Source organism: Eretmochelys imbricata, chromosome 2 (assembly GCF_965152235.1).
Source record: "Eretmochelys imbricata isolate rEreImb1 chromosome 2, rEreImb1.hap1, whole genome shotgun sequence".
Taxonomy (NCBI): domain Eukaryota; kingdom Metazoa; phylum Chordata; order Testudines; family Cheloniidae; genus Eretmochelys; species Eretmochelys imbricata.
The window spans coordinates 208,242,418-208,255,687 of record NC_135573.1 but is presented as its reverse complement, the minus strand read 5'-3'; the positions used below and the strand labels follow the sequence as shown (position 1 = coordinate 208,255,687).

The 13,270-nt window shown below is 40.6% G+C and overlaps 1 protein-coding gene across 7 annotated transcripts in view; it reads right to left on the bottom strand.

Annotated features, from left to right (window-relative positions):
• The window catches only part of OSBPL3 (oxysterol binding protein like 3), a 136,714-nt gene that overhangs the window by 89,246 nt on the left and 34,198 nt on the right, over nt 1–13,270 (bottom strand). For 3 of the 7 annotated variants that reach the window (XM_077811363.1, XM_077811362.1, XM_077811367.1), the window contains exon 2: nt 1,551–1,702. The exons of the other annotated variants lie outside the window; for them this stretch is intronic. The gene's annotated coding sequence lies outside the window, so the exon portion shown is untranslated. The remainder of the gene's footprint in view (nt 1–1,550; nt 1,703–13,270) is intronic. 7 annotated transcript variants of the gene reach the window in all.

The window sequence follows — 13,270 nt, the reverse complement described above, 5'->3', positions numbered from 1 at the left end:
TGACTGCTCATGGACAAAGCAGCCTAAGAATTTCCATGATAGGAGGAAGGGCTTAGAAAAGTAAGGAAGTTTCTACACAGTGGAGGAAGATTTATTGCTGATGTAAGTGCATGTGACTCCATTGCCTTAAATAAATCACTGCCTTAAATAAATAGTTGTGCCAGCTTACACTCCAGTAGTACATTAGTCTCAGTGTGCACTGAGCAGGGTTTTTTTATTTTGTTTAATTTGCTTTTTTTGTTTTGTTTGAAATACATTCAGAGGCCAGATGAATTAGAGCAACCCTACTAAATGGAGAGGCCTAAGGCACACATTTTTAAAGAATCCAAGCTTCCTTTTTGAAAAAGCTAGTTTAAAATAAGGTCCAAATGTAACCTAATACAGTGCTGTCTTCCCCAGATCTTCAGACAATACCTCTGTGCTGCTATAAACCAGAATTTAGATATCAGAGGATCTTTTTGAAAATTAAAAACTTATTTTCCTCTAAGAAAACTTAATGGAAGACTTACTATAAAGTTTCTACCAAAATACCCCTTTTTCATCTAAACCACAGTATTTTTCTTACCTAATTCACCTTATATTTAAATGAGATACTTAGCCCTACCATTCTTTAAAGTCAAATTAAAACAAAGTCCTCACAAGACTGGATGGCTCAGGCATCCGATAATAGTCCGGGGGGAGGGGAAGGTTGGTTGTTTTTCATCTCCAATATAACATTTATCCAACAAAATAATTTGAGAATTTTGTTTGCCAGCTAAATGTATTATTTTAAAATAATACCACACAGAAGACTGCTGACTTAATGTGCAAAGGTTAGTGCACTAGGAGTGCTGCAATGACTTCCATTGGTTATTTTTTTATTTCCCCCTGCCTTCCCTGTTCCTCCATTCATAAAGTGGATTTCAGTGACAGAAAACTTGCATCTTACTCTGTCTCCACATTTAAATGCTCACTATAGCACTTTTTACCCTAATTGCAGCTGGCTCAGAGTTAATTAGGGTAAAAAGTGCTATAGTGAGCATTTAAATGTGGAGACAGAGTAAGATGCAAGTTTTCTGTCACTGAAATCCACTTTATGAATGGAGGAACAGGGAAGGCAGGGGAAAATAAAAAAATAACCAATGGAAGTCATTGCAGCACTCCTAGTGCACTAACCTTTGCACATTAAGTCAGCAGTCTTCTGTGTGGTATTATTTTAAAATAATACATTTAGCTGGCAAACAAAATTCTCAAATTATTTTGTTGGATAAGTGTTATATTGGAGATGAAAAACAACCAACAAACCAGATTTTTGCCCTGAAAGTTAGTGTTAATCCAATTAAAGTGCTTTCATATCTACCTAGTCTATGTGCTGGAAAATAAGTCAATTAGTTTAAACATCTTTTCCACCATATAAAAATTTAAATTGTAAAGTGTCACAGAAAACTATGAAAACATCAGCTTTAATCTGACAGCCTAACATAGTTCCCCAAAGGTAAGAGTCATCTATATAGAAAAGAATTGAATACAAACATGAGAAATATTGGTAGTGTCTTTTTGGAAGAAGATACCTGTATTTCCAAGGGATTACAAGGTTCAGTCTTGAAGGAGAAAAGACAAATCGTAGTATTATGTATATACTGTTAAGTTTCTAGGTTGCCTTTTGAAGAAAATGCTTGTAGAAGCAGTTCTGATGGTTAAAGTACCAGTTTATTAAACTCCACTGGAAACAAAAAAAACCCATAATTAAAAAAATAAACAGGCTGTATTCATCAAAACAGGTTTCAGCTAGAGCCTGACTGGAGCTTACTTAGATTGTAACCTCTGAGACAGAGACTACTTTAGTTAGGTGTTTACAGTATCTAGAGCAAGGAGGTTCTGGTCCATGACTGGGGCTCCTGAGAGCTACTGCAATATAAATTTATTCCCCTTACCTAAACCCTTCCTTGAGTCCTGGGTCAGGCTTTCATAGTACCTAGGCACCACTATTTTAATGAAGAAAGTTAAGTAGGTTATTTACAAACTAGCTTCAAAAAGCATAAACCATTTAAAGACCATTTGGTAGCTGATGGATAATGCTTGTAGTTAATCACCCATGAGAAAAGACAGTACCTATTCTAATCCAAAAGGAAACAGGAGAATTTAAGGAACATTGCACTAGAATAAGTCTGAGGCATATTTTTCTTTGATATTTTCCTTAATGTCAAGCTTCTCGTGGAGCTAGACAAGCATGTCTGCTGTTTCCTTAACCCTTGGGTTGATTCAGTCTTTCATATTAGCGAGATGTTACATACATTCGGAAGTCAGTCAATGTGCACTCCCTAAAAATATTTAAATTACCTCCTTCCTGCCCACCCCAGAAATTGAGTATTCGATGTATGGTGTGACAAGGATAATTGTGAATGTACTATACAGGCATTAATTTTTATCCAAGGAGCTATCCAACAGATGTGTGAAATATATTGCATATATAGATTGCACTAATCTGTAAATAAAGAAAAAAAACCTGTCAGACAAAATTGCAAGTTGTAATGACTGTATCATACATCTAATCAACTCACTCATACTAGCCATATGATCCAATTGATAACGTGTTTTCATTTTCAGCTACATTTAAGTAATATGACCAAAGTTACCTCCAGCCAGTCTTAGGCCTTAAGAGTTTAAAATATCCTTTTCAAGACTCTTGGCTAGTGGTAGGCAGCACATTGCACTATAACGTGGAAGGCCACCAGAACACAAGAGAAGCCTCCAGACCATCACTTGACAGCTGATACACAAACATACAGCATTCAAGGCTGTTACATAAATAGGGAACCCAGACAGAATCATTCTGAAGCACTCCCTTGCAACCAATTAATGCAGAGGTACCAAAGACAGCCGCAGCAGAAAGTGCATTTCTTACCCTCAGCTAGAGGCAGTGCCTTACTAGCAGCAAGAAACAGAAGATAAGGGAGCATACAGGAGAACAATGTGTAGTTTTCAGTGAGGAAAGCACATTTGAAAACGATGTAACTCTTTAGGGCATACACCCACCTCATCTACAGTAAGAACGCTCTGAAGCAATCACTTATGATACTTAATTATTAGAACCCAGAGATGGGTTACAAATGTAAAATGTTTACCACTAAGCTTCCAGATTTCAGAAGTGGCTGGCTGCTTTTTTTTGGGGGGTGGGGTGGGGTGTCATCGCCTACTGTTTAAAAAGGAGTAGGCCTTGGGAAATAATGGAAGTAGTGTATCTAATGAAGAGAACTAAGTTTTAAAGCAGCAATCTCTCCCTCATCCCAGATTTCTAAAAATGAGTTCTCGTCCTGTTTCTACAGGGTTATTTCAATACCACAGCCTGATGAAAACATACCTAAACTTTGATGTTCAGTGGCATGCCTTCCCGTGGCCACGTAACATGGCAGATGCCAGCAAAAGAAATCAGCATCTTAAGCTGGTAGTGTCTGAACTGAGACAAAGTCACTTCTGCTGCTAGAACTCTGGAAGCATCAATGTCTCTTTATCAATGGACAATGGAATAGATTGCCTAGGGAGGTTATGGAAGCTCCTTTACTGGAGGCTTACAAAAGCTGGATAGCCATTTGTCTTGGATGGTTTAGACAACAGATCCTGCATCTTGGCAGCATTAGACTAGATGATCCTTGTGGTCCCTTCTAACCCTATGATTCTATCATTTCATATCAGAACCCATTGGAGAGCCTTAAAAAAAGGGGGTGGGGAATTCTCTGAAATTCCAAGGCTACATCCTGACGTGCAATGAGAAAAGGGAGAAGGGGGAAAAAAAGCAACAGGGTATGATTATGACACAGATAGTTCTGGGTTTATTAAAGGTAAGCCAAGAGCAGAGATGCTTCAGCCACTTTAGGGAAGTGAACATACTTACGAAAGGGTGTTGGACCCTACAGTAACTTGCCTAATGAACCCCTCTCAAGCAGTAATATTGGGTATCACTCAGGAGCATTGGTTACTTTTTCCAGCATGTCTTCTGGAGGCAATAATTTGGAAATAGTGAAGGAACACAAAGGTTTGAGAGGACTGGGCTATCTATCCTAGGAATTAAATACTGTCAAGCAAAATGTATTTTCTTCCAATTCCTACTGGAACTCTGCTACATACCTGTCTAGTGGACATCACAGGAAATTTTTGAAAATGGAGGTTCAATTAAAATAAATTAGGAAAAAAACTGCACTTTTTGCAGATTTTTAATTTTTCCATTCTTTGAGAAGTTCTATCACCACCTAGGGTTTTAAAGCTCACCACCAATGAGCATGGTAACTAGACACAGGTCTTCCTTTGATCTACAGAAGATAATTTAATCCTCCACAACTCAATATGCCATGGCTTCACTTCTCTCTTTGCTCTGCTCACAGAGTGAGGGAGTTACTGGAGGATCTCACCACTTCAATCAACTGCACTGGTATGTGAAAAGTTCCACAGCTATTCCCTTAATGCCAGGAAAGTTTAAAAAAAAACAAAACACAACCCTCTAAGAACTCTAGTTCATATACAATAACGAGATAAACATGACAAAAAATGGTCTGAAAGAGCTCTTGAACTTGTATCTGAAAATTCTCTCCCCCCTCCCCCATAAATTAGTGGGCCATGGGAAAATTGCAACAATACTGTGTTTACAAAAACATTTGCCCCGGAGAAATGAGCCAGCGTGCAAACAAAAAACAAACACTCTTTGCAAAGGCCCCAATCACACAAAGCACATGCTTAAATTTAAGCATGAGAGTAGTCCCATTAAACTCAATGCAACTGTACTCCAAGGGACTTCTCATATGCTTAACGTTAAGCATATGCTTAGGCTTTTGTGGGATTGAGGTCTCATGTTTTTGGTATAGTTATGCATGGAGGGAAGTTGCCCAGAAGCATACTTCAGAATAAATATAGGATTCTCCATTCAACAGCACTCAGGCAACAACAAATGGCGACAGGAAAACATTTTCCCCTCCTCCTATCTAATTATGGTCCTTCCTTCCAGCCACCACACGCACACACTATCAATTTTCCCACTCATCAGTTTTATTTTAGTGTGCTTACATCTCTCAAATTCTGTTTCATAAACTGAAATAACATAATTATACCCATTACATAGATTTTGACTGATTCTTTGTCATTGTAACCATGAAGAACCCTCTTGCTGGATTGTAGGATTACTAGATTCTGTACTATTAAATTAATGTGCTATGAATATAGTAATTTATTAGATAAAGGAACTAAGTGCCCTGGTCACCATCTCATCTTTATTTTGTAAGAACACTGGAAAATGTGCAAAACAAAACAGCCACAAGATATAGAACTGCATATATACATGTTCAATTTACAAATATTGCCTGATGGAGCAAATATGATCTTAAACATAGAGTTGGACATTAAAGGGAAGGGAAAGGTCACAATGGCTGTTTTTATGCAGTAGAACACAGAACCTGTTCCAGCTAGATTATAAACACGTTCCTGCACACCAAATTGCCTAATGACAAGCAGGATGTAAAACAAAGGGAAAATGGTTTCACGGTCTCAAAAAATCTTCTAAACAGCTGTTGCGACCTCACGTAGGATTGAAATTCACTTTTCTAAAATAGGCAAGGAGATGGATGGCAATTCCATTTTATTGATCCAACAGATCTTTCACTCTTTTCTTCATGGTTTGTGACAAGATTACCCACTGATACAGTTACAGTAATGTACAAGTCTGTGAAGTCTTGGTTATAAAGTTTCTAGTTTAAGCAAAGGTTATATTAAGTGATACTGTACTGTTTTTAAAAAATAAACTGTTCAAAAGTATGTAAGTGACTTGGGAGCCTAAAGTTACTTTTGAAAATGGGAATTAGCTGCCTTTGAAAATTTTACTCAGAATTTTGTCTGTTAGTGAAGGACCTGCCTTTCCTGAATTTGGGAAAATGTTAGTGTAATTTAAAGAGATTCACTTAAAAGAAAAAAAAAGGACCCTTCGCTTCCACTGCCCTTTCCAGGATGCCTTGGAGTCCCACTAAGGGGATGCACTATTTGAAAAGATGGGCATTATTAGAATTTAAATTTAAGTCTGATACTCCTTTTTATATTGAAGGTAGTAAATTCCATGATTTTGAGAAGCTAAATTTTTTTTACCTAGGTCAATTTAATATCTATGATGTCTGTAAATTGTAAATAGGAAATTGGCCAACAAGGAAGGATTTGAGTTAATAATGAATTTAGCACTATTGCAGACAGACCAGAATATGAAAGATGTCCGTGAGCCTTAATGGACTTGCCTTATTCCCAAAGAGTCAATCCTTCCAACTACAGTATAGCACTCAAATGCAAACCATGGTGCCACTCCAGGAAGAGGAGCCAGTGGTACAAATCCTTATTCCTATGGAAACTTTTATGGGTTTCCATGAGGGCCTACGGTCTGCACTGGTGGCTCGCTTTGCAGAATCAAGATCTGTATAGGTTATTGCAGCCTACTGGATAACTGCCTTTTCTTTAAGTAATTGAAGAAGCTGCAGATGCATTCCTCATTTCCTGGAATTTCTAGAAGTTAAGATTGAAGTTGCTCTAAAATGAGTTACCAGCACTGTGTTTAAAACAGAATTTACAGTGCACCTCAACTGAGTTGGGCGTGTCAGTACTATAATTTAACAATCTGTCTTATTACTGCTAGGGAGTGCTCTATCACTTCAATTCTAGCTCCAGTCACCACTGAATGAAAATACTGAGAAGACTAGCAACAGAGTTGTCATGGACACTTTATAATTCATTCACCGTTTACTATTTTTCTCGCTGCTTAGCATTTCCATGGCTGTTTTAAAATTATGGTTCTATTATAACTCAGTTATCTGGGGTTTATTTTTAGATTATACAGAAGAGCAAATGCAACCTTCCTCCATAATTTGTTCAATTCCTGTTTTAAACTTGCTCCTGAACACCGCCAAAAAAATGGAAGTCCCACCATTTTCTTTTTCTTCCTCCCTCCCTTCTATTTTTCCAAGTGTGTGTGTGGGGAAATAAGCAAGATGGCTTTCTAGATAATCAATATGGTTGCCACAAAGATAGTTACACCTATGGTTTTAGACTTTTCCGAAACTTTAATCCTGACCAATTTAAAGATTTTCCTTTATTTGTACTAATCCATCTGACTAAATTCATTAAAATGTGCTTTGGCAAAAAGACCTATTTAGTAGAAGCAAAGAGCTAAAAGCATAAAAATAATTCCACACATGACAAGACTAGGGTGTAAAGTTGAGGAAACATCAACATTGAAAGTAAATTTCTAAGCCGGTGCTGATTGTGTCCATTCTAGGAAGAACTTTTTTTTTTATTAGAGACAATGTTCTGAAACATTCATGTTCAGTGATTGTTTTCTATGCTTGGTCTTTAGCTGAAGAGATATTTATGTAATTAAAAACAAAAAACCCAAAACCAAAGAGAGAGAGAGACAGAGCGCGTGCATGCAATTTTTGTTTTGTTAAATCTCTCTGGCATTATATATATATATATATATATATATATATATGGAAGTGTGTGTAGAAGGAAAGGGGGGGGAAATGTTTAAACACAGACACAAGTTTTTCAGACAAACATGAAGTTTGAAACCTGTTGCATACATAGTTTCCAGGGAAGGTTATTGCCTTTGCTTGATTTAAGGTGGGGGGGGGGGAAATAAGGTTCCTCTCCAGCAAACACTTAAGTTTATGCATAACTCGAGCACTGACTTTGTCAGGAATAGATATTATACACATGCAATGCAGACAATTTAACAGTGCCGTTGGAACCTTAGCTTTGCATTTCTTGAGATTGTTATTTTAAACAATATGATATTAACATTAAAATATAATGTATATTCAATTCAAAAAATCCTTAATTGTGAAAAGGAAAAATGAAACTTCATTTGCAGCAAAACAAAGATACGGAAGAGTAAAGGTAAAGAGAAAATTACTTTGAATAGTAACATAAGTAAACAGAACTCAAAACACCAGTGTTAAAGCCACTCGGCTCTCTAAGCTCTCCTTTAAGAAACTTAAGTGTCTTTGAAAAGACAAGTTCAGTTTCTGCTTAACAACATCTTATTGTACTGTGTTGGGAAGATATCACAAAATATGTCAAAAAATGGCTGAGCTTTTATTTTTATCATCCCAAAATGACAAGCATTGCTGCAGGAAGCTTGTTTAAATATAAATGTTGAGAGATGAGCAATAGCTGAAAAGATTACATTAGAAGACGTTACATGAATCAGCATTTGTAGTTTCAGTAGATCTTCCCACCTCCGCTCTAACTGAAGAAAGCAAGTCATATGCTTGTCGCTGCAGCAAAGGAAAGAGTGGGGAGTCCCACTGAATTCAGATTTCCGATTACCAACTCCCTCACTACTACTTGCCACCACCCACTAAGATCAGCAAAACTGGAAGGAGTTTGAGCAGATTTCACTTCCTTCATTTGCAAGATAAGGGTTGCTCTGAAAAGAAGCTTTATTGTTGTGAATGTGGGAAAAGAATCTCTGGTTCATCTCTCTAGGCTTTCCTTAAAGATGAGGAAAAAGGTTCACTTTGACAGATTTCTGTAGCTGACATACACCAAACAAGTTTTGCTGTTAGCAGCTTGCAGCTGTTGAAAGGGCACAGTATGCATAGCAAAGAACGCACAGTGTATCTGTGTACTTCAATGTGAAGGAGGAGAGGGTCTTAAATTAGACTAGAATTACAGCCCAAGCAGTTCTGCTGATAACTAAAGGCCATGTACGTCCAGAACTTTGTCAGAATGACATTTTGTGCTTTAAAGCTGGCCCTAATCTGGAGAATTAACAGACAGGCTGCTGTTGCTACTACTAAATTGGTCAGCGATTTAGAGCCTGAGAAGGGAGGGTGCTCCTAAGGGAGGGTTTACAATACCAACTGCTGAGGGTGGAGAGATTAAGTAATGAGACAACTCCTGCCAAATCATTCAGTGGCCAGGAGGCTGGACCATAAAATTGATGAAAAGCACAAGCAACAGGCCTCCTGCATCATTCCGGCTCAGCATTTCTCAAATGCGGCCACTGTGACCGCATGCAGCCAGCAGCAGAGTTTACTGCGGCCATGACAGACTTCAAAGGATGGCGGAGATTAGGGAGAGGGGAGGCAAAACTGCGACCCCGCCCTGAATCACTCAGGTGTTGCTCTTGGATACACTGCCTTGGTGTTTGCACTGGTGGAGCCAGCAAGGATCTGCACCCTGCACCACACAGTCTCCTAGGTGGCTCTGGACAGCGCCTCTGGAGACACATGGGGCCAGTGTGTGTGTGGCACAGCAGAGGCAGCTGCAGCTTGGCTGGGGCACAGGGCACCTGGAACTCTGCAGGCAGCCAGTGAGCTCCTAACCCAGCTTTCCTGGGGCGGGGCGGCTCGGGCTGGTGGGGGCCCCACTTCTCAGGGTCAGAGTGCCCACCAGCAAGAGTTGATGGCTGCATTCTGAGGCCACCCAAATTTTGTTGTAAGAACCTCTGCTCTAGTTCCATCTGTGACTTCTGGAAGAAGACAGTTAAGATATAGGACATTTCATCATGTTAACAGGTTATCATTGCTTTCAGCAGTTTACAAAAGCTAATAATAAAAAAAAAATAGACTGCAGCAGGAGACAATTCGGTACCTTTGATTTGGATCCATCTTAGTAAACTGAGTTCTGTCAATAATATGTAAGGGACTGTTGCCCCCTTACTAACATTCAGTGGGGGTGTTTTAGTTGCTAGCTCCCAGTACTCAAAGGGGAAGGGTCGATGGGGAATCAGGACCCTGAGACTGCCAGTCCCCAGGAACAATGGAGAGAGGCTAATGCTCCAGGTCAGCCTGAATGACAGGGTGGGCAGGCTAATCAGGGAGTCAGGAGGCCAGGGAGGTCCCGTCCTCCGTGTGAGCTGGAATTGCCTGGGTCAGACAGAGTGGGGCCGAGCTAAGGAGAAAGCAGGGGCCCATGCTGAGCTGGGAAGCAGAACTGTGCCAGATCCAGAGAAACCAGAAAAGCAGCCCAGAGAGAGCAGACCCTGTCCTGGGAGCAGAGCTGCAGCAACCAGAGCCAGAGGGGCCAGAAAAGCAGCCCAGGGAGCTGGAGGCAGAGCAGCTGAGATGCCTCAGCCAGGGAGATGCCTCAGCCAGCAGGCTCTGCAGGCCAGACTCGAAGAGGGATTGGTAACCCCGACAGGGCGGGGACAACACTGGGAAGAAGGGCCCTGCCACCTAGAGCCTGTGGCCACCACCAGAGCAAGTGTCCAACCCGCAGCATCCCTGCAGCACAGCCAGGGCCTGAGAAGAAGGCCTGGGACTTGCACGGAACAGACTGAACTGCCCTGACATTCCAGAGACACTGTTTGTAATGTTCCCTGCCACAGAGCGGGTTGATGTGTTTCCTTTAACCTTTCCCATTTCCCCTTTTTCTTTTTAAAATTAATTGTGGATTAAATAACTTGCATTTGCTTCAAATTGCATGTAATAATCAGTGGGTCAGAAGTGCCCAGTGCAGAGAGGGTATCCTGGAGTGGGGACACCCTAGCCCCTGTCCTAGGTGACCACAACAGGGTTGGGGGTCGAGTGCCCCCAGGAATCCTGGGCCCAGCCTTGTTGGACTTACAAGGACTCTGCCAGACAGGAGAGTGGAAGGGGAGTCCTCAAGGGCAGGGAGGCCACTGGGTAAAGGAAGTGGGAGTGAGGACTCAGATCCTTTTGCTAGCCCACTTCACCGGGGTAGTGCAGAAGCCAGGAAAGTTCCCCCCAATAGTGGGACCATTCCCCCCGCTTACATAATAGTAACCTGAACGATTCAGGAGCAGGGAAAAATAGTTGTATTCTGCCAAATACCTAGACTGAGAGATTCTGGTATTTCACACTGAACTTTTATCTTTGTAGAATTAGGTTTTAGCTTGGGTGTTTTTGTTTTTTTTGGGGGGGGGGGTCAAAGGCATGAATGGGAGGGAGTTGAGTGCCCAACTCCTGGTGACTTTCCATGAGAGCTGGGCACCTGTCTGCCTTCTGTACGTTTTGAGAATCTCCCCTTAATTCTAGCTCAGTTTTCAGTTTGTGTTTAAAACACTCATCTGACCCAAGAACTGCATTCTCTATCCCACTTTGGATTTTTAATATGCTGTAAATGATACCATGTTCGTAGGCACCCAAATTCCCATCCATCTCTGAATTTCTTTCTTGTTTCCAAACACTAGAAATAAAGTTGCATTTATTCTTCGTGGTGTTTAACAAGCTGATTTTTAGAGAGCCTAAGTCAGGTCTTGCACTTCAGTTACCCTGAAGGGCCGTGTACTGGAATTGCATAAACAGCGTCCAGTAAGTGCTGTAACTTACTGCCTATGCCTCATTCCACAAATTGGTCCGTCTTCCTGTTTGCCTGGGGACTCCACACGTGGTTTTAATAGTCTCTCAACTGTTACGGCCAATCTGTCTACTATCAGCCTCATTTCTCCTCCCTGCCAAATACCTAATTTTTGAAATTCTTTTCTACAGGTAGCCCAGAACACTGGATACAGAAGCGTTTCAGGTGGGTGTCACAGCTAGCTACATTCCCCACATGGGAGAGGTCATACCGCTTTCCCCGTACTTCCCAGGCACATCTAAGAAGCTAGCAGCACTTGCACGAACGAGCACACGAGAATTGTCATTAGTTGGATGCCACACAACGTGCATAGGAAAGTAAATCAAGCACAGTAATCCAGTTACTGTTCATTTAAAAACCAAGCATTCCTCCTTCTCTCTCAGTAAATGAAACTGAATACACACAGATTGGCTATGTCTACACCAGGAGAGCGATAACATTTGTTAGTATGTTTAGATTTTGTACATTGCAAAATCAATTCTAGAAATGCTATGGGCCTGGTTTTCCTTCCTTCAACACTGATCTAAGTAAGGAGTTACCCTGATGTAAATGAAAAAGGACAATCAGGCCTCACGTCCTTATGCAAGAACATAGGTTTCTCCCCTAGATAGGGAGTTAAATATTAAGGTCTCGAAGTTGTCTACCATACAGTCCAAATACAATGAACAAATGACATTGTATCTGAGCTTTTGTAGAGCTATCTTGCACAGGCTAGTGTTGGATCATATTAAAGAAGTTCTGTATTAAAATCACAAATGAATTTGATTCCCCATAGTTTAAATTCCAGGGTATTACTAATTAAGAGGTCTCTTGGTTTTTGGTACTGTTTCTCTCCCTCTGTGTGAAACTTGCAAGCTGCTAATTGCGTTAGTACATTCTAAGACAGAGTCTGTTCTCAAAGCAATTCGCCCAGAGAGAGACTCAAAGCAGTACTCTAACAGAAACAGCACCCAGAGACTCCCCGCCCTTTTGTTGTATTAACAATTGTGATTAAAATAGAGATAGAGGATGTATGTGGATGGATGTTTGGTGTGGATAATAACTGAACGATCAGGGAGGCGGCTGAAGAAGGTGTCAAGTGGAAATAACCCGAGGACCCCCGGAGGGCAGACTGGAATCCACCCAACAGCCTCAAGAATGGGAGAACCAAAGAACAAGATAACATCTGGCAGCACGGAGCCATCAGGAATGTGCCATCTGCTGATTGATTCAGCAACAGCATGATGAAGCAATTCCCACAGACTGGCATAGGAAGAAATTCCTATAAAAATGGACTCTAGAAAGTGAGAACTTTGGGGTCTGATTCTGCAAACCAACTTCCAGGAGCATCAGATGAGCATCTGACAAGGCCCTGTTCCGTCCTCATGTCCAGGCCACCTGGCCAGTGGCTTGGCATGAGCAACTCTAAGGCTGGTAACTATAACAACAACCTTGTAGAATCTGTGTGTGTGTGTGTGTGTGTGTGTATGGTGTGAATAAATGAGATTGAATGGAATGTTATAGCTATAACTGCTTACTATGATTCTTTCTGTATTCACAATAAATGTGGTATTTTGCCTTTTCCTCTTTAATAAGATCCTGCTGGTTGTTATTTTATTGGTATAACACTAGGTCTTACTCACATATTTCAGAGGCAAAATCAACATCCTGTATCTCAAAATTTCAAGGGTGTACTTCATGGTCTAGGTGCAGAAGTGTTAACGTTTGCTTTGTTGGCAGGTATGAAATATTCCCTACAAGGAAAGAGGGGCAGGGAATCCTTAAATGGCATTCATTAGCACTGTAGGATAAATATGAAATTAAAGAATTAGGATTATCTTAACTTTGGTTAAGGAAAGTGTGTGTGTGTGTGTTGTAAAGGTCCTGTTTAGCAAGCAGAAGGAAGGCCTTGAAAATAATCAGTTACAAGGTCAGAAGGAATGAAGCAGGGGGAAGGTCTGGTTCA